The 27,289-nt window shown below is 39.5% G+C and overlaps 1 protein-coding gene across 4 annotated transcripts in view; it reads left to right on the forward strand.

Annotated features, from left to right (window-relative positions):
• Positions 1 to 1,240: 1,240 nt before the first annotated feature.
• The window catches only part of LOC103472023 (CMP-N-acetylneuraminate-beta-galactosamide-alpha-2,3-sialyltransferase 1-like), a 112,043-nt gene continuing 85,994 nt past the window's right edge, over positions 1,241 to 27,289 (forward strand). For 2 of the 4 annotated variants that reach the window (XM_008421370.2, XM_008421371.2), the window contains exon 1: positions 1,241 to 1,411. The gene's annotated coding sequence lies outside the window, so the exon portion shown is untranslated. Of the gene's footprint in view, positions 1,412 to 23,349; positions 23,435 to 27,289 lie in introns of those variants that run through there. The other 2 variants (XM_008421368.2, XM_008421369.2) reach the window with 1 other exon arrangement.

A 27,289-nucleotide genomic window follows, 5' to 3' on the forward strand; every position in this document is an offset into this window, starting at 1 on the left:
CACTCTTGATGATGCGTGTAACCTTGGAGTCTCCCCTGTTTCACTGTTACAAATGGACACATCAGCAACACGCATGGAGCGCTGGATCTGTTTCACACCTTGGCGGGAAAAATAGGTCACTGGTGATATCTGGATCTTTATAATAATAATAAAAAAGGGAGTTTCTGTCAGATATTTTTGACAAGGAATTGGAGCTGAACCCCTTGACTGCTTTGTTTGGAGTTGCGCCTCCCCGGCTAAGGAGCTAAGGAGGCCCATCTTGTCCTCCTTAGCTTTCTTGGCTGTTTTGGCACGGAGAGTGATTATAATGAAATGGGAAGTATCCTCAATCTCCACATGTCCATTGGTTTCGAGACACGCTGTATTTCATTAAACTCGAAAAAATTTGTTTTACTTTAAGAGGCTCTTCGACTGAATTTTTCTGATTGTGGAGCCCTTTGTTAAGAACTCTCAGAAAGATCAATTTCCTTAGTATCCCAGACTGAAAAGGTGTTACATATGTTGCTGGTGATTATCATTCGTATCAATATTTATTTTTCTTTCTTTATCTTTTTTAATTGACAGAAGAATCCCCTGGCACCCGACTTTTTTTTTTCTTTTTAGTGTGTGTTTGTGTGGTACTATATCCATTTTTTTGATGTACTTGTTTCTGTCCACTACAATAGTATAGTCATTTTGACTTGATCCATTTCATGTATGTCTGTATACTTTGTGTTTATATAAATTTGGCTTGAACACACCCAATTATATATAACATACAAACAAATTTTGTTTGTATGTTAATGGTACTCTGTCTGTCACTATTATACTGCTTCTATCTTGTACCTCATGTATTTAAAACAGAAATACATTTAGAAAAAAAATGGGTGAAAGCTTTGGATATAATGTACAGACATATATATTTTTAAATTTATTAGCGATTAAAATTTTTAATGGTATTAGCGATTAAAGAAAAAGAAAAAAAAGAAGAACGTTGTCAAACATGACAATATTGTAAATGCAAATTATTAATTCATTATTTTGACGAAGGGGGTTGTCATCGATAATAACAACAATTAAACACCGTCATTGAACGCACCGGAGGATACCGCCTTAGACGAGGCACACTACGTAAAACGAAGGATTCCTGCCGTTAATATTCGGAGTCTGGAAGCTATACGGCTAATTCTGTTGCCACAGTCTCGTTTTAGTCTCCTCGGTAAAAAAAAAAAAAAAAAAAAAAAACAGAGAGGAACAATAAAAGTCAAGCGGCGTCACAAAATTAAGTGGTTCCAGGTGATGACTTGTCGGAATAGGCTTCAATGCTAAATATGCACAGGCGCGTGCACAATGCTACAGGTTAAACTGAAGAAAAGGAAGAGGAGAAACACTTTCTGTCTGGAGGCTGCTAAAGGAATCCACCTGGAAAAGAGTAAGTAAAAGTTGGTTTCTTGCTATTTTTTAAACTAAAACTGTTTTGGCTTATTAGATCAATAGCCTCAGACAGTGTTGTTGCATAATTTATGCAGTATTGAGCTGCTGGAGTCATATCTGTACCGTGGAAACATAACCTTAAAATGTACGGTTACTTTCAGTCAGGTAAACGATGGCTGGAATTCAACACTTACAAATTCAGGCTTGTGATTTAAATGGGAAAGCTTTTAAGTTCTCAAAATGAAGTCCGCCCACACAGAGACCCTCTGAGCCAGTGATTCTCAAACTTTTTAGAGCATGTACCATCTCAGTAAATTTTAAATATAACCTGGTAAAAACCAGCCCCATTTTATCCGCTTTGCTTCGTCCAGAGCGTCTGGACCCTTGGCTATTGAGAAACAATTACTTCCTGGAAGTTTTAATCAATCAGATACTGATTTTGCCCGATTGCTAATGTTTGGCCGTGACGTGTGTAATGTGTTAGCTTGATTGTGAAAGAAGCTGCGCTATGAAACTTACCAGAAATTGCCTGTGCTGTACAGAAATTGCGTGTTCTGTACACAACTGTCCCAGGGCCACAGCATATTTGCCAGCAGTAAAATGTCTTAAATGTCCCTCTTATGCTGTCTGTCACTGTTTTTTTAAAAACAACTACATCCCCAGTAACGAGTTAATTAAAAAAACTACCAATCATAGATGGTAGTTTTCACTGTAGATGAAAACTAGGTATTTCCAATAGCATGTAGAAATCAGTTAATGAACAAAAGGCGTTGTACCCCCAGGGCAGGTCAACAGTCCAGCACAGAGACACAAGGTACAAACAACTACATGTACACACTCTCACTTGAGAGAGTAGATGATGCATCCTTAATGAGTCAAGTTTTGGGGTTCAGTTTGGTTAAAGTGATCTCTGGCACGGTTCAAATGCATATGTGAACGCCAAGCAGACCAGAGATCTCTCAAGAGGTAGGAAACAAACTACAGCACAGGGCATTCTGGGTAAACACAACCAAAGCACCAGCACTAGCCTAGTGCTATCGGGTCAAATGATTCAAGGTCTTTTACCAAAGACAAAAGGGAAATCCTACAACCACTAAAATCTGACACCACTTCATTTGTTTATTCTTTGTAAAGAAGGAAGTTATACTCAGTGTCTTCTTCAGAGGTTTTTGTGTCATTTCTTTCGGTGGTTCTTGGTGCAGCGCCACCACAGGCGAGGAGGTGAACAGGTCTTTCAAAGGGTTTGACTGATATAACGCAGTACAGTGTGAAAGAGAACCGCAACAGCTGAAAGTGTTTCCCAAAGTGTGTGTGTTAGGGTGTTTTCACATCCTAACACACACGTTTTCTAACAGGCACAATGTTTGCAACAGGTTTGTTAGCACCACATTTCTAGAAAATGATTACCCCACCGCCCCCTTTTGTCAAATGCATCAAAGGATGAAGTTGTTTGCAGCTGTTGTCGTCTCTCATCGTGCTTCTAGCCTCATTTGCCGTGTCCTGGGCCCCCAGAGAGCCGGCAGAGTGGGATGAGATCCCGCTGAGGGAATATTCTACTGATGTGAAGAATTAGGAGATAAATGGGGGAGAAATAATCCAGTTAACCCTAATTGGCATGGCTAGAATCAAAGCGTTTAAACAGGAAGTGCCTTGAATCCAGCTTTAATTGCTATCATGCTGTAGCTGTGTTCCCAACAAGATCCTTACAAGGTGAGGTAAAGGAAAAAAAGAGGATGAGAAAAAAGGAAATGTTTCAAATTACTGTGCCTTATCACAATGCCATTGTAGTATCACGACTGCTTTGTATTTCCCTGACACCTGAATTCACTTCCCAGGCAAACGTCACCCTGGTGGCTTATTAATTAGTAAGACAGTGTTTATCTTAATCAGCATAAAACATCCAGTTTCTAATTATCATGATCGTTCATGTCCATGAGGAAAATATTTTTAAAATCAAATAACTTAATTTCTTTATGATCTGTACACTGCAGCTGTCCAGAAACAAAGACGTTTGTTAAAAACACAGGATATGCCCAATGTTTCTGCCTTCTCTGTTTGTTTCCCTGTGGCCAGGCTGCAGGCCAATCTTAAAATAAGAATAAAATGTACGAAGAATACAACACAATAAATGAAAAATTCAACTAACTATTATGGAAATACTTTAACAATAATAAACAACTTAAAAGTACTTCTGAATCATGAAGGTTCATATGGTAGAACTCGCCCAAAACCAAAGAAATGTTACATTCTGACAATAGTCCTTAGAAACATATTGAGAGGTAAAAAAAAAAAAAATTAAAACTTCTTTTATGCTTTGTGATAACAGAAGTTGGGGGTGAAGTACTTATTTTTTTTGCAACAAGGTGATGTAAATCTGACAGGGAATTTATTAGGAGTGTAGTTAGTCGATTTTCGCATTGACTGCATATTCATGAAAGTAACAGAAAAGCACTTCAGGTCGCAACTGACAAAATAAATTATTTCTCACTTTTATTCGATCCTTGCATGCCCCTTTTTTATGCTGCCCTGAGCAACCGCCCATATGACACAGTTCAAAAACCTGCACTTGTAATAATTTTCAGTAATATTCACATTTTTGAATGGGTCTGTATGTTTTAATTAAAGGTGAAACACATTATATAGATTAATTACACACAAATGGATGTTTGAGAGCCTTTATTTCTGTTGATGATGATTTTCCACTTACAGTTAATGAAAATATGACATTTAAAAATCAGAACATTACATCAGACCAATAAAAAAACATTTTAAAATAAAAGTGTGTTTACCACCTAATTTAAGGTTATTTTCAAAGGTAATTTTAATCTGACAAATGGGTCTCATCTGAACACATATTCTAATTTACATGTGTGACTGCATTAAGTGTGTCTACAGAATGTCTAATGTCATATCAAGTCAAATATTTATTTTTATCAAGCTTTTTATGCTTATGTCAAAGTGTCAGCCTGTGCTTCAGTTAATGTTGTTGCACCACCAGCTGCAGCTTATGAAAACAGCCAGTCATGTTTCCTGCATCATATTTATGCATGATCAGGGCAGCAAATATTAAAGTGTGTTTACTGTATTGACCAACATGGCAAATCAAGAATGTATTTTCTTTGTGTAATCTCCCCACATGTTGAGAGGCTGCTGCTTGTTGGCAGCTCATTAGCTGCAGTCTGATTCTGTCCGCACCTGGTGTCCAGCAGCCACCGACCCGGTGGCTCAAACCCACTCAGCGGTGCCATTAGGCCAGCATGAGGTGCTCAGGGTAAGGTGTATAGTCCATTAGCTGCAATGCTGCTGTGACTCTGCAGGAAGAGACGACAGGTGGAGCTGGACCATGTCCCCAAACTCAAACTTCCCTGTTTTGGTTGTTGGATATCTTTCCAGTTTGCCTCAATGCATGCTGGGAGCCTCATTAATAATGGCAGCACAGCATGTATGGGTGATGGGTTTGGGTTCTGCTTATTATTGTTTTATTTTTTTAGGTTTTAAATTGTTATATTTATCCAGCAAATGCCCATACAGTGAGCGTGCAAAAGTATCCGCACTCTTTGAACCTTCTTACATTTTGTCCTGTTGTTTGTGATTCTGTGTGAGACAGCAACACAAAGCAGACCATAATTATGAATAATTATTTGTTTGTGACCTTTATTTAAGCAGGATATTTAAAAACATATGTCATTCAGTTTAAAAATCTCATAAGTCCTGAGCTACATAGCAGCAAAACATGATAAAAATTATTTCAACCTTTAAAACATCTTAAATATGACTTCAATAAAACAAATAACAAAACAAATTCAGCCTCATTTGTATTCAATGAATAATTGAAAACTAATAAAATTTCCAAAGACTGCAGGTTTTGAACTGGGTCATGTGGGTGGGTTGCCCAGGGTGCTATTAGAAATGAGGGAGTACTAGATAGAGTAGAAATGGCTTGTTTTGTTAGTTGTGCCCTGAACAAACTTTCAGTTTTTGTGATTATGCAACATGAATCTGTTACATTTTTTTATTTTTTATTTTTTTGCATTTAGAGCAGAGGTCTACAACCCGCGGTTCAGGAGCCACAAAAGGCTCTCCGGACGTTTTGCAGTGGCTTTTAACATTGCACCTACATTAAGATATTAAGACTTAAAAAATCACAGGTTTTAGCAGTTTTTTTCTTTTCTTTTTTGATACTTGTCATTCGAAAAGAAAGCTTTTTCAGAATCAGAAGCAGCTACATAGGCTAAGACTGTGCGCCCAACAAAAACGTTAAGCTCATGTTTGGGCTTTAGACAAGTTTGACATAAATATATAAACCTTCAGAAAAAATAAACAATTTTTTACAGCATTTTCCACAATGCTTGGTGGATACTTTCCCATATGTATCCATCTATTTTGTCGCAAAAATGTTGCATCTTTGCTTTGAAACCTAATAGAAATATATGTGACAACACATTTTCTATAGGAAATATTTATAAAAAATATTTTCTTAAATAAAGGACTGATCAGATTTGTGGTCCTAATCAAGTTTTATTAGGGCCACAAATCTGACTCGGAGCAAAATGGCTCTTTTGATTACAAAGGTTGCAGACTCCTTTAGAATAAAATGTTTGCCATTTCTTCCTGCAAAATAGCACAAGATTGGTTAGATTCAACGGAGGGTTTCTGTTCATTTTTCAACTTTTGCGTTCACTTATTTTTAACCAGACTTTGACTAGACCTTGTAGTTCTGGCTGTGTATTCGATGCTATCATCCTCATGAACAGTGAACATATTTTTCAGCCTCCAACAGGTTTTTTTTATCCAGGAACTTCCCATCATGCAACAGCACGTGTCACTGTGGGGGTGGTGTGTTCTCTTCTGCTCATGGTATTTTTGCATGTAGGCCAAAAAACTTTTATTTCAGTCTCATCTAACCAGATTCATCCCCTGCATCTTTGGCTCTCAAGCCTGGCCCTCGGGGCCCAAATGTCCCTCATGTCTTAAACCTGTTTTTTGATTATTTGTTTGTTTGTTTTAGAGCCTGACTCCACTTAGATGTAATCAATTAGTCACGTTAATCTAAAACTATATTTTGACAAAGTAAGCAACATTTTCAATCCAGAAACCCTTTTCAACTGCTGAATTACTGAATAAAAAGACATGAGCTCAACAGCAAAGATATTTATTGGAGCTAATCTGATATTAGTTATTCCACCATCAGGTTATAATACCCATTCAGCTTTCCAGAGTTTTAGAAACACCTGATCATTCGTAGAACTTCTTTAAAACATCCATCCATCCATCCATCTTCTTCTTCTGCTTATCCGGGGTCGGGTCGCGGGGGCAGCAGCTTCAGAAGGGAGGCCCAGACTTCCCTCTCCCCAGCCACTTCTTCCAGCTCCTCCGGGGGAATCCCAAGGCGTTCCCAGGCCAGCCGAGAGACGTAATCCCTCCAGCGTGTCCTGGGTCTTCCCCGAGGCCTCCTCCCGGTGGGACGTGCCCGGAACACCTCACCAGGGAGGCGTCCAGGAGGCATCCTTACCAGATGCCCGAGCCTCAACTGGCTCCTCTCGACGTGGAGGAGCAGCGGCTCTACTCTGAGTCCCTCCCGGATGACCGAGCTTCTCACCCTATCTCTAAAGAGCCCAGCCACCCTGCGGAGGAAACCCATTTCGGCCGCTTGTACCCGTGATCTCGTTCTTTCGGTCATGACCCAAAGCTCATGACCATAGATGAGGGTGGGAACGTAGATCGACCGGTAAATCGAGAGCTTCGCTTTAAAACAGTTTGTTAGAAATATGGGCCATGGGCGCTGACATTAGCGCTGGAGATGTTCAGCTGTTAGTTAAAATAAATAAATATGTCACGCTTTATTGATGTAGATTTTAAGAATGATCCGGAAGTTTTTTCTTCAGCGCATGAGCTAACGGTAGGGATCGTGCTTCCAGAACGCATCGAGTAGTGACAAGGAAGATCAGCTTCTTTTTACACAGCGTTGATACAACAAGTGTGTTTCAGCGTCTCACCGCAAAAATTAACCTACAGTGGGCCAAGACAAGCGGCTTTGTCCTCCATCACTGTTGTTTGTGGAGGTTGTTTTTGCGACAGATTCATGGGTGTAATAGAAACGCTCAAATACAACAGCTCTATTCAAAAAACTAAATATAATGCAATTGATTGTGTTCAAATTTGTAATGATAAAATCTATGTAATCAATGAATCAAGCTTGATGCGTTAAAGTCCCAGCCTGAATAAAAATACAATGGAACGCCGCACATGATTCTTTTATTCCATACATTTGAGCTACATTGTGTGGGCCAAAAGCAATATAGTTCTTTTCAGCATACGGTACAATGTTGTTTATTTTCTTAAATAAACAACATTGTACAACAACATTGAGAGCAAATATCAGATATCCTCTGCCAGAGAATGTACCACCTCACACAAGAAGTAGAAAAGGGATCCAACAAGAGTGTTGTGTCAGGGACACATTCACAAAAAAAAAATCAATTCATACCAGCCCTCTGCTTTTCTCCAGTCATTTCGGCCTTTGCATTGAACATTTGTCTAAAACTGACATGCAGCCTTCGTTTCTGAGATGGCTGAAAGTGTCTTATGCTGACTGGCTTCCCTCGGAGCCACAGAGTCCTTAAAACGACTGACACTCCGTAAGATCCTCAGGACTTGTCAGTAATATGTAAAATTTAAGACCATTTGCAAAATGTGTGATTTATTCATAGCGAGCCGATGCATTGACGGTAAGAGATGCTGATGGAAACAGAACCAGAAATGTTTCCCCCCAGGCTGTTTCACATCATTTTGTCCTCCTCAGTGATTTCTATTAGAGTATAAACCAGCAAGTAGATGGCACCAGAACATCCCCTTTCTCTTCAGCCAGCTCACTAAAAATAAAGCGGAGTTGGTTCAGGAGGCGGAACTGGAGCATGTTCATGCAGTAGGTGAAAAGTGGATGCTGTCAAGACTCCTTGCTGTCATCGACTGTTTCTGCCTCTTAGCAAAGTCCTGTTGCTGCTGGATGAAAGAGCGTCTCTCGCCACGAGCTAAAATGTGGAAAACAATCATCCATATGGAATAGAAGGTCATCTCTGATGTTCGCCGTTAAGTGATATGATCGACTTTCTGTGCATGCCAGTCGAGGCTGGGAACCCTTTCCTTTAGCTAACGATAACTGGAGTCCTTATTTCACCTTTGAGACCTGGACAGCTTGTGATTTACCTCAGTTTATCTGTTTTTCTGTTTGTACAAAATAATCCATTTGTATTTTTTCAGTGTTTCAATATCGACAAAACTGTGAAATACAGCATAAAATACAAAAACATGGTTGAAATAAACACATGAGCATGGACAATTAAACCCCTATTTACTCTTTTATTGCATCTACTGATACTTTTCAGAATTTCATTTATTTTATCTTATTATTATTGAGCTGTGTAGCAAAATGTTGTTCAACATGTACATTTAAAATTTGCCAGAAGTTGTTTTTCTATTGTTCTTTTCAGAAGTGCCAGATTTACCAAGGTGTAAAATTCAGCTGAGATTTTGGACCGGATTGATATGATGATGTCACACAAACCATGATGTGATTCCACCTTATGCTAAAAAACACAAAATCATAATTATTTTTTTCTGTCCGATTCCTAGTACATTGGAAGTAAGAGAAGACTAATTTACAAGTAACTTTTCATTTGTACACTTATGACAAGATATTTTTTCCCTGTTATTAGTGAAACAATCTCCATGGAAGTAGTGAATCTTTTTCTTTTTACAATTAACTTGATCAAAATTTTTAATTAAGTCCCAGAACTGATACTGCCCAGAGAAAACAAAAAAATCAACAGTCTCTAGATTTTATACCATCATATTTTTTTCATACCCATAATATCAGCAAATATTTAATGAACAAGAGTTTTTCAAAAAAAAATTCTCTGACTTTTGTTCAGGCATACTCCAGTGGGTCAGCAAAAAGTGTCATGCTGTCTGTCGCTATTTTAAATCTCCTCAGAGTATTGCTGTAAATTAAAAGCTGTGATTTGTCAGAGTGGCAGCTGCAAGGATAAAAAAGACAAGACGGGAAGAGCTCAGCTCTGGTTTAATGCGATGAGTTGCTCAGAGAGACGTGTCATGTTGCATGGTGGACATTCTCAATTAAACACCGCTAACGCATTTATCCATCAAACATTTAAGGGCAGGAAAATCTAGAGCATGCTTTCTGAAAGCCTCTCCCAGCAGGAAACGCTCTTCAAATGGAAAAAAAAAAAACGTACAGGCATAAACACGGGACGCCGAGGTGCCTCGTGTGCATCAAACAAAAGACCAGAGAGGGAGCCTTTTAATCGATTCGCTGGCAATCAAACAGTTGTTTAAACCTCGCGCCGACCACTGTGTAGCCACAGCGCATTACCGCCGTGTGACAAAGATGACACATATTTAATTCAAAGGAGCTACCTACGCAAGAGGCGGCCCAGGACGGGAGCCTTTGAATGTTAATACTGTAGATATACACGGTGCTTTAGAGAGCCGTTGTATCGTCTTGGCAGGAGACTCTCCCAGCTCCCAGGGTGGGCCTCCCCGAGAGCACAACGTCAAACAAACTTTTAAGTCTTTCAGCGATCTGGTAAAAGCGCCTGTTAGGAGCTCCGCATCGCTGATGCAACCCTCAGTGCCATAAAACTTAAGAGGGAAAAGAAAAAGACCACAAGATTCCCACTAGGCAGGATGGGAGGAAGGGTGTAGGGTGGGAAATGGTGAAGGTGTTTGGTTCCATGTTGGATTTGGTGTCCAGTTTTAGCCAAATGGAGGCCATTTGTGTTTAAAGAGGCAGTGTTATGTTTTTCTGGCACTCAGTGCCATTTTGTTGCACTAAATTTTGTAAAATTTAATTTGTTATATGATTTTGTAATTTAGCGCCTTGAAGTTGGACCTCTGTTCACCTTTTTGGCCCACATCATGGTTCGATTGTGCCTTCACACCTCCCCCCCAAAAACAGACTTTGGTCATACATTAAAGGGGGACCAAAAAAACTCAAAAAAGTATCTAGGTAGTAAAAATAAACAGGATAAAACTTCATACAGATGTTTTTTCATTATGACATAATTATACGTTATTACATTTTTAGAGGATTTTCGCTAATCTAAAAATTGCATTTTACTTCCTGCTAATTTTTTTCAGTGTTCTGTTCTATCACCAAATAAATCTGTTAAACAGATTCATCTTTCCCCTCTCTTCTACCTGCAACATTGTTTATAGATTTAGAAACATTATCCTAGCCTGATTCATCCACAGAGAATTGGTTGAATTGCTTTGTTTTCTGTTGTGTTTGTAACTGAAGAGAAACCAACTGCGGTTCTGCTGGACTCGTGTGGAAAAGCTCCTCTATTTATTTGGCTGCTTCATGAATCGGGTGCAGAACATTTCCAAAACCTATACATACAGTAAACAGTTGGCAAATGGAGACTTAACTGCTACTCGAACAAAAAGAAAGATCATGTGCCATTAATTTAGCTTGAGCCAGACACGTTCAGGCAGAAAACACGAAGAGCCAGATGGGGAAACAAATTGAAAATAATGGGAGACAAAAAAGAAGGAAAAGTATCACCAGACAATGGGACATCTGTTTCTTCGCAACTTTTAACAGAGAAGCTCGGCGTGAAAAACAAATTGGATTAGTCACTCATTTTGCCTTTCTCTTGTTCATCCTATTCACTGATACATGAGCTGCATTCCCTGCTCCCATTCATGTTACCCTGCAGTTAAACAGCTATATGTAAGAGTTAAAGCATTAAATTGGTGGTCATCCCCTCCAGATGTGCCACAGTGGGTTATTACGCATCATCTGTCATCTCTCACGATGTAAAGATTTCAAGTACAAGAAAATACTGAAGGCAAAAACAGTGCAGAATAAATCCCAAGAAATTAAAAATTCCTTGGAGAGGCAGGAGCACCATCACAGTCCACAGAGAAAGTGAGTTCTGCAGGGAACAGCAAAGTACAGCCACATGAGAATATCATCATTAATTATGCTTGATGAAACCAGCAAATTATAAAGCACATACTTTACTCCTTGAGCACATTACAGTGTAATAAACATCATCATTAAACACTGCAATAAAAAAAGCTAGAATTGTGCTGATTAGCTGCTAACCACTAGCAGTTTCATTAGCTTAAAGCTAATTTGCCAAAAATCACATGTAGAATGAACAACATGTCTCTCAATGGGCTACAACATTCAGCATCAACTCACCACACTCAAAACATAAATAAGTAGTTTTAATGTTAATACATGCATGTGGTGACACACTCCAGTGAACTTTGTAACCCACAGCCAGCTTGGCAGGCAGTTGCTATGGAGTTTCTATGACAACAATAAGCAAGCCACAAGCTCAGGCCTATGTGTCCACATATTTTCTTTTTGTTGATCTCGGTCTGCTGTGTGCTGCGATTCCCTACCAAGATGGCACAGATCACTTCTGGTTCTGACTTGTGGGAGCTATGTATTCACCTTTCTTGCTTCAGCTGACGTGGCCATGAGACCACCTCTGGTTCACAGTCAAGTCTCTTAAACCAACGTAAATCATCTGCAGGGCCCCCTTATGGAATGGGAGGAGAGACTCCAACATCAATAAAGTACAATGAAGGTACGATTTAAACAAACAAAAAAAAAACTTTGCATTTTGAGCAGCAGTCAAAATGCAGAGTATATAAAGTTATTCTGTATGTGTTTGCAATAAAAATAACTTTTTTTTTTTAAGGCACTATTATAATTGCAATATTTTAAAAATACATGACATGTTTTCCCTTTATTGTATTATTATTATTCCTGCACATAGTGTCACCAAGCATAAACCTAAATGATAGAGAAGGCTTTGTAGTTCCTTTAGTTTAGACTCAATATTAACACACACATCTGATGGCCACAGGGCGCTGCAGCTCAGAGACACTTTCCCAGATCAACACTAGACGACTTCAGGAAGAAAATATACTTGGAGATCACAAGTGAGACAAGAAAGACACGACATGCCCTGGCAGATGGAGGAAGGGGACAACAATTTTCTCTCTCCAATCCATTTAATGTTTTTTGATTATGACTCTCCATCAGAAAAAAAAAAGGATTTTAAATTCCTCCTTCGAGACCGTTTGTCAGCTTTCCTCAGCCGCCACGTAGCTCTCCAGCTCAAGCACCTGCAAACACGTCTTTCATTTATTTCCCCACAACATAACATGCTTTAGCCTGCCCAATCAACCTGCGCCCACACAAACCTGTTCACACAGCGTCCCAGGCAGGCATAACAAGAATTGGACGAAGATTTGAAATAACAACGCTTCCCAGGAGAGAAGGTTTTTTTTCTTTTTCTTCCTCCTGGCAGGTGGGAATTGATAAATCACTCTGTAAAAAACACTCCTGCGGTTCCAGCTCAAGTGTGTCGCTGCTGCCGAATGGCCGGGGCAGCACTCAGGGTCACCACAACCAATTCCCTACATTGCACATCTTCATCTAATCCTAACTGCACCTCTATGAAACGGCAACATGGCAACAATGCACTTCTATTGGCCGTTATTACGTCTATCAATCACTGACGGGTTTTTGCTTTAAGGTCGATTTGGAACATCTTCCTGAAGGATGTGATGAGGCTTCGTCTTGGCAGCCGAAGCGTTCTTGGTTTGCTAATAATCTCGGGAAGGCTTATGTGGATCCGTCTCATTGAAGGCAATTTTTCTCATCTCGTCTCATTCACGAAGGATTTTAAATGACAATCTGACTGGGGAAGCAAGAGAAACGGTGATTTGCAAAACTGTTTGAACCCATTTGCACCGTCTTGCTTTTTGTACCATCACAACCACAGTTTGACGTATTTTGATGGGACTTCACATGGCGCACCAACAAAAAGTAGTGTATAATTGTGAAGCGGAAAGGAACTGTTACATCTTTTTTAAACTTTTTTATAAATTAAGACAAGAAAAGGACTCCTGGAAGACTATCATGGGTCGCTCTCCTTTCCTTGTTTGTCTCTGAAGTTCTGCCCAATCTCTTAGCCGTTTCTCCAACTGCCTACTTAAAAATCACTCACCCCAACTTTCTGTGCTTGTCTGTCACTGCTTCAGCTCTCTTCATGCATTCACAGAACGTGAACAACAAAAACAAATTCCGTATGTTACCCAGATTTACAGAATTTCCCTCCTACACCACTCAAATTTCTTAGACAAAGTAAGACGAGACACATTCTTTCAATCTAATTATCATCATCAGTTCCTCACAAGTTCTTTCCAGTCAAATGTTCTTGGATTCCCACCTACAGGTAGAAGTCACAAATCTATTCTTACTGAGTTTTCACACCTGATACTCTGGGAGATCCGCTTGGATTGGGATGTTTCAAACAAACCAAACCCATTGACAAACCGGTTCCCCTCCTCGCCTGCAGTGGCGCTGCACCAAAAACCACTGAAGAAGATGACACAAAAATCTTTGAAGAAAACACTGAGCCCAACTTCCTGATTCACAAAAGGTAAACAAATATAGTGGCGTCAGATTTTAGTGGTAGGATTTTTCTTTCATCTTTCCATTTCTCCCGCCAGCACTAGACTTGCACATTTTTGTTTTGGTTGTATTTTCCCAGAATGCTCTGCGTTACAGTCCACTTCCTGATTTTGGAGCAGCCTCCGGTCCACTTGGCATTCGCATACGAATTTGAACCACACCAGAGTTCACTTCTGGTTCACAAACCTCGAGCTGAGACGGAGGTTTGTAGGCGGACCAAAATTTGCATTTTAGGTCCACTTCAGAGTTTGATTACACATTCACACCTCCCGAAACAAACCGGACTTTCTAGACAAACAGGAGTTGGATTAAAGTGGACTGACCAGGGTTTACACAATAAGCACCTTAAAAATCACGTACTCCACTTACGGACACATTTACGGACAAAAAAACACATTGCTCAAACATAAAATTTTTTGATTGTGATCCATTCTGTCCTTATGCTCCAAAAAAACAACTATAGCATCAATTAAAATAATGTCTTTTTGATTATTCTTGATGATTTTGATGATGGCCTTTGATAATTGGTTATTGTGTTATACTTTTATTACATGAAGCACTTTGAACTACCTTGTTACTGAGCTTATTGTGACAAAATGTGAAAAAGATTTGGGGACACAGTAATGTTAAATAAATTAGAATGTCTTCCAGTGACACTTGTTTTGAAAATAATCTCAAGGAAGTAAAAACATATTTTTCATTAAGCCCACATTTATAAATAATTTTTTTTTTAATTGGTCTGATGTAATATTCTAAACTGAAAGGTCACGTCTTCTTCAGCAGTACGGAGAAAATCATCATAATTAACAGGCTCGAAAAGCCTGCAGGTAATTACTCTATACAATGTGATTCACTTGGTGAACTGAGTTTCTAACATTCTGATGTATTGAATGAATCTACACATTTGTGTTTCTCATTTCACCTTAAACATGCAGGGCTTTACCTGATGAGCTATCAGGAGGAAGGATGAAAGAAATGTATGAAATAAGTGACGTCACTTTGGAGAACAGAAGAAAAATAAGGCACAAAAAAAAGAAAATTAAAAAATCCATTCCTGGAAATGGAAAATGCTCAAAAGGGCTCTGCTCTATTGTTCCAGATGGCTAATAAATTTAGAAAGCTCAGAGAATAAGAGTTGCTTTATGCTCTGAATAACAAAAGGGGGGAAATGCGTACAAATTGGACTGCGCTCGAAAGTTGAGGATTTGTTAAAGGGGGAAAAAAAGTGCTTGTAAGGATTTTGGCCCCTCTGGAGAGCGGCCCGGCGAAGCGGTAATCCCATTGTGCTCAGATCAGATGCTGCATCCCGCTAAGTGACCTTGGCTTCATGTGGGAAGGATGATGCCAGAGGGACGCACACATCTTCCTGGGAGGCGATGCGGCTTGGCTCCGGTGCGGATCGCAGGAATAACGTCCCTGTGGCTCTCTGGCTGAATAGGGAGCCAATCAGATCTTCGTTTCTATTAGCAACAACACAGAGGAGAATTTTTTTTCCGATTCACACAGTTAAAGCTGGAAAGACTTAGAGACACGATATCTGATGTCAGCCAAGCTATGAGAGGCAGATGATAAAATTAATTAACTTTTACTTCATTGCTGTGTAACACACACACGCACACACACTGCCGCAAAATCAGACACACAACAATTTTAGAGCTGGGAAAATGGTTCAATACCTTTTTATTTTCTATGATTATCCAACACACATACCCAGTTTCCCTCCATCTTAGTCATAGAAACTCTACAGATCCATTCAGATAGGTAGTATTATGAAAAATTGACTTATTTTAGCATTACATCATGTTATAATGTTATTCCCTCATCAAAAACATACCTGGAGTGTTGCCTTGATTCTTTCATGCAGGTTTGAGAAATCCTTTAATCTCCATGGCAACCATTCAGCTGTGCAAAGCGTCTTTGTGGACCTACCCCCGATTTTGAGGACGAAGCTCCTCCTCTGAGCTGCAGTTTCCAAGCTGAGGTTCAGGGACTCTCCTACTCAGCTACTTCAGACTAGCCAGCAGTAATTAGCAACACCTGGTTGAACTGAGCATCAGCTGAGCTTGTTATAGGAGCTACTGCTCAGTGAAATGTTGGTAAAAACCTTTTTAAAGGATTAATAGAGGAACCATTTTGTGATGACTTCCTGGAGGCGGAGCTTCAGAAAGAGCAGGAGATTCTTAAAGAGAAAGAGGCCCAATTTCAAGGCGGTAAATTACAAAGTAAAATTTCTTTTTAAGTAAAACATCTATTTAACAACTGAAAGTAACACAGTTACTTAATTGTGCTACAAATTAAAAATTAAACATGAAAATATGAAGATTGTGAACAAAAGTCAAGAAAAAGAACAATTCGGAACATAACAGAGCTGCTACAACATGCAAAAAATCCTAACATCAACATGTGAAAATGTCAGACCTTCTTGGCTTCAGTAGAGTGTAAGGCTGATTTGGTGATTGCTATCCAGTTATTAATTGATTAATCCAAAAAACAAACGTATGTAAAAATGTATTTATATTAGGTACAATTTTTAACTTAATTACTGCCCTGAATATTCTTTCAGGAAATTAGTTTTCGTTTAGTCTGTGTACCCCAGTTAACCATTACTAAATTAGTTGTATGATTATTTCAAGTCCATCATGATTGCTTCAATGAATTGTTTTAAACCTAAAATGTATGTAGACTTTGAAACTTGAGAAGTGTTCTAAAAATGTCCTGAAGATTTCTTCCTCTCATTGTTCTGGCATTCACTAAATATAAATACTTTTGATAATGCTATTTAACCATAAAAGAGGTTGGGTGGGGGGATAAGTGGGAAATGTGCCCTGTTTTATTGTAAGGAAGTAGCAGTGTCTGTAAATCTCTAATTTCAACCATATTAAATAATCCAAGATGACAAAAACTTTGCTGATCATATAGAATACGCCTGAACTGATTCACAACAGCTGAGACAAAATGCAGAATGAAGCTCTCATGAAGATACAAATCTCGTCAAAGTCGTAGACCTCGAAATCTATCTCCCATTCATCGTTAATTGAACTCGTCTGGACTAACACTGGAGAGGAATTGTTCTAGCCTGCAGTATTGATTGACCTGCATCGGGCTTTCAGGGGAACTGTGGCAACGCTGCAGAAAGAGCACAAATTCCACCTCGCTGTCCTTTTTGTAATTACAACCAGACATCCCCTCCTCTCCTACATAAAGAATTCATGACCCGAGGACAAAAGTACGCCACTGAAAAGTAGACGAGGCTCGGCTGCCAATCAGCCCGTAGAATGGTAACTTCAGATGAAAGTTTGTTGTGCAGTTGGCGCACGTCGACTTGAGCCGTGACAAGTTCAAAACTTCACAATACAGGTTAATATCCCGTCTGTTATCTATTTGCTTTGCTTTTTAATGTTACGAGACAAATTATTCTTCAGCATCTCATTTGTTCTTATCTGATACTGCAACCAGTGTGATATAAACTCAGACCAAACGCCCATTTATGCTCACTTTTAAATACGCAGAAAGTTCTCTGTCTTCTGCGTTCATTTTGTGCTTCATCTTCTGATGCAATACCACCAGTAAATATGGGGGGCAGTGTGGAGTAGGGTAGCTAACCTCCGATTAACAAAAGGAATAAGGAGGAAAATGAAATGGTCAAAACGAATGTTTTACTGAAGGGGTGGACCCTGCTGATGTCTTGTTGAAACAAATTAATCTGATTTATTTGATCACTAACGTCACTAACCCATCACAGCTCAATCGCTCTAAAGCTATCTGGAAATTGTCTAAAAGGGGAAGTAGAGGAGCTTTGTCCTCGAAGGCCGGGCTTGTTCCTCTCAGGTGTTTGGCACAGCTACTTGGTTGCCACGGGAGATTAAAGGATTTCTCAAACATGCATGGAGGAATCAAGGCAATGTTGAGGTATGTTTTTGATGAGGGAATAACATTATAACATGATGTAAAGCTCACAAAAAGTTAATTTTATATAGTATTGTCTCTTTAAACATATGCCTTGCTCTGACTTTAGTTGTACAATAACTGGAAGCGTGGCCAACAACATTGCTGACTTTCAACCACAAGCAGACTACAATTCTAAAACAGTGCAGCTACTCAAGGTCATTGTTCACGACAACTCCTTCTGTTTGCTGATTGGCCCGGTGGAAATGTGTCCTGAGAAATCCGACTCAATGGGAGAAATCCCAGACGGAGCACCGAATTGAGATGAGAATTGAACGGAATTGCATAGGAAAGCAAAGTTCAGGCTCACGTTTTGGTTTTCTTTTCTTATTTTTTCTGTCCTCAGGGATTCCTCTGCACTTCAAGAAATGAAAAGATGTGCCCTGGCATGCAGCAGGTTTATTTTCAGGAGGTGCTAATTAAACACTACCAAGTTTAGCTTCATGATGGGGAGGACAAATTGGCCAGTTGGTTCAAATGTTGTATAATTTCTTTGATGTCAGTTTACTAAGAATAGAAGAATAGAAATATCTGTTATGGTCCCAGAGTGAGGAAATTCCTGTGCAACAGCAGCAAAGTGACAGGCAATAAAAACACTCACGCAAAAAATTCAAATACTAAAACACAGAATAAAAAATTAAATAATTAATTTATTTGACGCTTATGTTTCATTATAATTGTCACTATAATGACTAACAAGTCATTATAGTGACTATTATAATGACCTGTCTTGCTCTTTCTTTTTGTTAAGTAATTTGTCATAATTTATCAAAGTTTGTCTTCTCTTAAGGACCCTGTGATATTTTCAATTTCTTTATGTTTTATTTTTGGGTAAATAAAACCCACATTTCTCAAAAGTACTACTGTTCCTCAAGCCTTACATATTTTTTTTGTTGTTCATTAAAAACGTTGAATGACGGAGCGCACATCACACTTTTATGATTGTAATTTGTAAAAACTATATATGTAACCATCTATATATAATTTAAAACCATCTACAACTTAAAATCATTAAAATAAAACTGCAACATGAGATTGCAACATGATAAAGTGTGAAAATAATTCAAGAGCTCTGACTACGTTTTGGGGATTTATTACAACATTTCAAGCCTTGAACAAACGTAGCCATTTCTCATCATCCCATCTTTTTCTCTCTTTTTTTTTGGCAAAATAGCCAAAAAAACAGGTTTGGTTTTCTTATGATGGATAAAATGTACAAACTTTGTTTCTAGAGAAAAGAAGGTGTCTTGTTTTTAGACTATAACACAAGTTCACTCATAATGAAACTTGCTTTATTACGCCAACATAATGAGACGAGTTACTCATTTTCTTAAACCATTGGAAACTATTTTTTCCAGTGGGGCTTTTAGAAGGGTCCACGCTCTCGGGGTTTGCCTGATAACAGAGCTGTCGACTCATTTCTCTCCACTTTAAGCTTCTGTCTGACTATGCCTTCGCTACAATCAATGTCGGAGAGGAATGAGATTGATTTTCTCAGCCCAATCAGTAATCAACAGCGCGCCTGTCTGACTTAAACATCATTTTAAGTCGACATCGACGTGAATCTCGCTAAAACATTTTTTTTCACAGGGCCGGTGAAGCAAGTCGTGTTTATCACGTTGCTCCATTTCTGATTCAGCAGCCATGCTTGAAAAGAGGTGAAAAAACTGAGAAACAAACGGCAGATCAAACGGCGTGGACCGCTCAAAGTTGCAGCATCTGTTTACAGAGCGTCAGGTCGAAGGAGAAAAGCATAGCCAAGTTGCGTTCAGGTGCTTGATCCCACAAAGTAGCAAAAAATAAAAACATTATATAATTATATTTTTAAAAGTATTCACACGCTTGGATGTTTTACTGTTTTTATTGCTTTTTCATAGCGATCATGAGCAACAAAAAATTGCTTCTTTTTTTGGAAAAAATTACCACAAAAAAAACTTTAATGTCAAAGTGACAACTGAATTTTACCAAATAATGACAATTTAAAAAAATTATTTACTCCCTTTGAAGGTGTGATATGTAATGTTTATATTTTTCTTTTCATATTTGTTAAACATCACCATGTTGTGACAGATAATCTATGAAAAGACACAGCTCCTCCCTGAGCTCCTATTTCTGTCTGAAGAAATGCATCGCTCCCTGTCAGAAAGAACCAATCAGAGCCAGGAGGTGGGCCTTAGTGCTGTCAATCAATCTCATGTACATGGCGCTAAATGTGCTACTGGCGGAGAAACAACTTAATGTTACAGGAATACTGTCCATCTGCTGTTATTGGTTGGTCATGCTAACTAACCACAGCAGTCACAACAATATTGTGATTGACAGTGCTAAGACCCACCCCCTGGCTCTGATTGGCTGTTTCTAGTTAGCACTGGGAGAAGGCAGAGGACATTTTTTTCAAATCATCTCTCTCAAACCATACTGTAGCAACATAGTGACAGTTTCAACAAATATGTAAAAAATATATATTTTTTAAAAAAGTTACAAAAACCTCCAGAATGCAATTGTCTTCTAAAAACTGTCAGCTGACAATACACAATTTTTTCTAAAACCTTAGAAAGAAAAGGCAGCTTCGAAATAGGCCGATAATTAGCCAGAACAGTAGGATGAAGGCCAGGTTTTTTAAGCAGTGGCTGCACTACTGCATGTTTAAAACTAGCAGGGACCACACCTGAGGACAGACTGCTATTTATAATTGCAAGAACAGGCTTCCCTATGCTAGATAAAATATCTTTAAATAATCGTGGAAGGACAGGATCACGGGGGGAACCTGATGGCTTAATGCGGCCAACCGCATCCTCTAAAAGTGAGACAGTCACAGGCTCGAACTGAGTGAAAACAGCAGAGCAAGGGACCGAAACAGAGGGGTCAGAGTCAGGAGCTGAGATAAGAGCCCTGATACTACCAACCTTTTCAATAAAGAAACGCAGATAATTATCACACATGTCAGGAGAAGCTTCCAAACAGGCATTCTGTGGAATATTAAGCACAGAGTCAATGGTGTTAAATAAAACATGTGGGTTATGGCTGTTTGAGAAAATGATATTTGCCAAATATTCCCTTTTAGCCTCTTTTAAAATTTGAAAAGTAACCTGTAGTTTATCCTTTTTCCACCTTTGTTCAGCACGACGACATTCCTTCCTTACAGCACGAGTTCTGTCATTAAACCAAGGCTTGGTTTTTAATGGAGCAACCGAGTCCAGGATGGTTTGACAGGAAGAAGAAGTACCAGGACCAGAGCTCTTCTGTATCAGAGTTGAGGAAGTCAGATGATCCAACAGAGCTGAAGAACAGCAGTAGAGAACTGAGTGGCAGTGGAAGGGTTCCGACAGCGCTTAACAGCAGCGCGAGTTTTAACTGCAGTAGGTGTCAAAGTAACACTGAATAAAACAGGCAGGTGATCCAAGAACACAGAGTCACAGATTTCCAGGTTAGTCACAGGCAGACTGCAGGAAATGACCAGGTCCAGTGTGTGTCCGTGCTCATGTGTAGGGCCGGATACGGCCTGTACCAGGTTAAAGGAGTCCAGAGACGACGACGTCTCCTCGGTGAAAGCAGCGCAGGAACCCAGAACAGGTGACTCGGAATCTCCGACAGAAGCTGGGACAAGGATTGTTGGCCAGCAACATCAAATAACTCCATATCCTGGACCAAAGGTTGGAGGTCTAGTAGTGTGTTGCGATCATACACCAGCAGAGACTCAGTTCCGTAGATGACACAGGTCATAAACAGTACAAACATAAGCAAACGTGAGAGAGACAGACGAGCAGCCACACACACCGGCGCCATCTTGGATCTCATGACTCTGAAAGTACTGAGGGGGAGAAAAATAGAGGTCTGCAATAAATCCATTCCTCCCTTTAGCAGCAGTAATCATCCTGCGTTCACAATTGGTGCAAAACACCATGGCAACAAACATTACCATATCTGGCATCACAACGGCACATTGTGGCCAAAAGAAAGAGAAGAAAACAAGATTTTGATTACAAGCTCCGCTTCCGTTTCCTGGCTCCCGTTTTCACCAGCCTGTCTTCGCTTTCCCAATCAGTGAAGACGCGCCGCGTTCCCCACTTTCCCCGATGCAGATGTGGTGCCAGCAAGCGGCGCTCCAACGTGAACGTTCAGCTGACTTGTTATGGACCAGTGCAGCCAAAGCGCCTACCAGTCTGCAGAACTTAAGACGGCACGCTAAGCCGAAACCACAAAGGAAATGGGGAACTTATCTACATGCAAACAGGGTGTTGTACAGGCTGCTGGAGAAATGTTGCTCATATATTTGAAAGAAAAATTGACACGAGTGTCATCCTTGACAAAATAATGTGACCTTTTTGAACTTTATCCATTAATGTTATTTTTTTTTTTTTTAAGTTTATATGATATGATTTTTCTCACCTTAAAATTAAAGCTAACTTATATTGGCTTCACCATTTTAGAAAGCAGACGTACAATACTTTGGAAGAATTGTCTGCCAGCTTACAGGGGCTGAAAATAAATGCACGCCGCACTTTTTAGATTTATTTATTTATTTATTTTTAGCCATCTTCAGAATTTTAAAATAAAATTCCAGTAAATACAGTAAGGTTTGTGGCTGGATAGCTTTCGAAAAAGTTCTCGGGTAATGCCCACCTTGCCTAAACACACGTCTCGGTTTTTCGTTAAAAACATCTCAAGCATTCTCCACTGAAACCTTGAAGGTGCAAGTTTTACACTCCAGACAGATCAAATCTTGATATGACAAATTCAGCAGCAGTAGCACCCATTCAGAAAAATAAGTTTTCCCCTCATAGCTTCAGGACATAAAGGAACAAAAATAAAATAAAAATGGTATTGCTTAGTGGCACCGGCCAGCCCAACAGGTCCGTCTCCTGCAGGGCCTCGGGCTGCTATGACTGAGTGTCATTAGCTTGGTGGAGTTTACCCTGCTTAGACTGGCTCCCTTTAATCCGCCAGTCACCTCTGTTATCCTATTAGTCAGCTGCACTGATGGAAAACAGCTGCAGCGATAGCGTGAAGGTGGAAGGAGGGAGGGCACTGCAAACATAGACAGTTTATTCTTTAGGTTACTGTCACTAAAGTATCACCATTGAAGCAAATTCAGTTAGAAATCAACTGCGGGTGATGTTGACCGGGTGGGTTTGTTTTTAATGACCTGGGTAGTGATAAATAGGAGGATTTCTGACTGAATGATAAGATGTGAGTGAATGGTGAGGATGCTGAGGGGCGTAGCGGCGTTGTGCCCCTCATGGTCAGCCTCCAGGAACTAACCCGCCCGCCTCTCAGTGCCTGGGAGCGGAGGGAACAGCAGCCCCGCACTTCACCGCTCTCTGCCGTCCTCCACCTTCGCGGATAACAGGACAGGAGGCGCAGCCTGCTTCTGCTTCTGCCTCGCGGAGAGTGAACTTGCATTCAAACAGGCAGTTCGGAGCGCGTGCTCTCGCTCAGAGCTCTCGCGGCGGGGCTGACTCGCCCCTCCAGTCCGCTCTACGCAGAGCCTCCGGCGGCTACGGCGCGCCGACAAGTACCGGGACACCGCGCGCCTCTCCGGAGCGACTTCAGGTCAGTACCGAAACCAGAACGCGTGCTTTGACACTTTGTAGCATCACCTTCTTTTCTAATTATAGTTTCTAAGCTGGCTGCGTTAAACCGAGAGGTGAACACGCGGGATTAAAGTCTTAGTGAGGATGACCAGGTGTTGAACTGTAACTTTCCTGACTGATCTGGGCAGATGAGCAATTTTAAACACCCAGTGCGGGCGCTGCCTGCTGCCTTCCTGTGCATGTTTGCCTCCTGCTTTTTTTATCACCTGTATTTAGCCTGCATTGCGCATGTGCTTATTATTTTAATTACTCGTATACTTATAGGCACATGAAGTTATTTTGAAGAAAAGCTAATAATTCCGGTTTACCTACACGCTTTTCACATCAAAAATTAGAGGTTGGGTGGCTCCAAAATATTGCTAATATCGGTACCAAGTTGGTATCTGTTCGATACTAACATGAGACTTAAGTTTCATTTTTCCTCTTGAATTTTTAAAAATGATTTTATCATTGTAGTTTCTTATCACTACCGTAATAAACGATTTTGATTCGTTCATAGATCCTGATTTAAAAAAATAATGGTTTACTTGGAAAACGGTGAACACAAATAATTTTATATATATATATATATATATATATATATATATATATATATCTTTATCGTGGAAATATGTCAAAAATATTTTATAGATATCTATAAACTTTATCTAAATTATGTCCTAGACGTTTGATAGATATAGTTAATTAATTATCGGTATTATCAGTATCTGCAATACCTTTTGGTATCGGATTGATATCAAAATATGCAGCATCACATGCCTCTATCAATTTAATTTTTTTTTCCCATTCTCAAGTTTACATTTGTCTCAATCCTTTTATGCTCGATGTTAAAACACAAATGCAAAAGTTTACTGTTGGAATCTAAATTGTTCAGGGTTTATGTTAAGATGGCTAGAAATATCAAAAACTGGAAGGTAAAAAGGAAGGAAGGTGGGATGGATGACAGGATAGATAATGGACTATTGGATGGATGAATGGACACACTGATGGAATAATAGAGGGACAAACGGGTGTATGAATAAATTGATGCTAATGCATTTCTTCTGTTAGATGCAGAGGTGGGTAGAGTACCCAAAAATTGTACTCGAATATGAGCAGCAATTCTTCAGCATCAGGGGAAGGTAAAAAGTAATCATCCAAATTAGTTGTCGTGGTTTGGTCATGTGCTCAGGATGTCTTGGACCTTAGAGTTTTTCTGTGTACATGCCACATTGAAAAACCTGTTCCCACCAGCCCCCTTAATCTGTGGTGGTGCTGCACCAAGAATAACTGAAGGAAACAACATAAAAACCTCAGAAGAAGACACTGGGTGGAACTTCCTCCTTCACAAACAAGAGGGATGGAGTGGCGTCACATTTTAGCAATTGAAGGATTTCTCTTGTTTTTGGTAAAACGCCACAAGCTAATTCTCCTGCTAGTACTACTCCCACAAGTTTGTTTTGGTTGTATTTAACCTGAATGCCCCACCCTGCAGTTCCTGCTTTTAGAGACCCCTCCAAATTCACATGTGCATTCAAATCGCACCAGAATTCACTTCAAGCGAACCTAGGTTTGTAGAAGGACCAGAGTTCACTTATTTGGTCCGCAGAGTTTTGATTGCGCATTTGCATCTCCCCAAATGAGCCAGACTTTCAAGGCCACCAAATTCGAGTTTGATTAAAGCGGACTAATCAGAACTGCTGTAAATGCGTCCTGGGTTTCCTTCCTACACCTGTTACCTTCTTGATGTGATCTCATATATGCAAAAAACGATGGGTTGATAATAGAAAAATTGAGAAATTCATAGGAAATGCATTTGGAAATGCAGACTTTTCTACATTTTCTTTCTAACTTGGAAAATACCTACCCAGTTCCAAACTGCATGGGAACCCTGAGTGTTTCTGTCTTAACTCGAGCAAACCTTTCCTCTTTGACTTCAGTGTTTGCTGTGTTTCCTTTGGTTTAAGCCTGTGCAACTGTTGAATTTCCAGCACACTGCGAGCTCAGAAGAGAGCTATCTCTGCACTAAACACTTAACAGGAGCTGGATAGTCCCCTGGCAGCAGGCTCATTAAGAGCAACAAAAAGATTTCCTTTGATATATTCTCTTAATATGTCGTAAACATTAATCAGTCTTGCTTTCATGGCCTGCAGTGTCCCATGTGTTGATAAATTCCAAGTTTATGGGCTTGGAGTTTTGTTGTGATCCCAGAGATGTCATTTCCTAATGAAGGCGTCTGCAGCTTGTTGCCTAGTTTTTATTTATTTTTTTTATGAACAAGCCGGTGGGATAAAGGCGCAGAGGCCCTGGCTCATCAGTTCTTTAATCTGACTGGACGGGATGACCTTGGGTAGCTGAGCTGCAGCGTTTAGAGCAGCCGGGGGGCAGAGTTGTACGGGTCCTTAAGCAGAATTTGATTTGGGGGCCTTTCCTGCTACCACTGCCCCTCGTTTAAGATTGGTGCAAAATTCAACTTGCACAACCATTATTTTGCTTTATAGCTAGAAACTAATATAGTCAGCACCCGGGTTGTCAAAAATAATTATCTCGATTTACTATTACTATTAAAAGGAATTATTTAAATATTAATTTGCATCAAATTGATCGGGTGACTCATTCACTTTTGCCCAAATTTTTGTATTTCGTTTTTTTCAGACTTTATAAAGGAAGCTTATGTTTCTATTTTATTATAGAAGGATCTTTTATTTTTGCCTCAGTATTACGTTTTGCTGTCATCAACATCAAGTTCACAGACAAATGGTAGCACACACTAAAGTAAAGCAGCTATAACAGTGTAAAACAATTGCACAACTGAATCAAAGGCACACACTTTCACGAAGGAGAGAAGAGTACAGTAAAATTATCTATCGTTCCACAGTTGGGGAAAATCAGGCAAGTTTAAGGTTAATTGAAGCATTCATATTCAAACTAGGATTGAAAAATATATAAACAGAATGATATACTGTACATAAGGGACAAATGTATAGCTTAACTAATTAATACTGCACAGTTCTCAATATTAACCCTTACACTAACTGTTATCTAATGTTGTGCCAGAGAAGCCGCATCTTCAAATTATATATTAATGATTGCTGAATTATTCCTTACCCATTGGTTTTGCCCCAATTAATAAAGCTAAAACATTGTCATATGTTATAAGCCTGGCGGGTAACCAGTCTTTTCTTACCCCCCCCCCCCCCACCAGGCTGAGCATCGTTTGTTTATAGGGTTTTTAATACAACGGTAACAGTGATGGCAATAACGGGTTAAGCTAGGTTTATAGTTGACGCATTGAACTGGGCACGGTCCCTACACCTGCCCATTGGTCTTGCACATGATTATTTTGGAATTATGATGCTTGTTCTTGCAACTCCAAATTTTTGTAACTTAACATTTATCACAAAACAACAGCTGGACTGCCCTCGCGCCCTCAGCACTGAGTTTTCTGGATATTAAGATTAATTATATATTTTTTTCTCTTGCCTAAAAAGAAAGAGAGCATGTGCCTTTGAAAAATGTCACTGTAAAATCAAAAACGGTGTCAAGTTTATTTTTTAGTATCAATATCGAGTTTTAAAATCAATATTGTGACATCTCTATTTAGCACATCTTGTGTATTTACTGTCTTTATAATTGAATTTGTGCTGCTTTATCTATGAGTCTCTCCATGGGATTCATATAATTGTACTCTTTGACAAGGTTTTTGTTTTTTGCTAAAGTCTGGACTTCTAAGACTGAACTTAAAATTGGTAGAGCTATGGAGTAGAGAATGGACATCTTGCCAAAATGAACAAGAGTTTTACAATTGCACAATTGGTGCTAAAATTTTGCATTT

This window comes from Poecilia reticulata, linkage group LG11 (assembly GCF_000633615.1).
Source record: "Poecilia reticulata strain Guanapo linkage group LG11, Guppy_female_1.0+MT, whole genome shotgun sequence".
NCBI classification, from domain to species: Eukaryota; Metazoa; Chordata; class Actinopteri; order Cyprinodontiformes; family Poeciliidae; genus Poecilia; species Poecilia reticulata.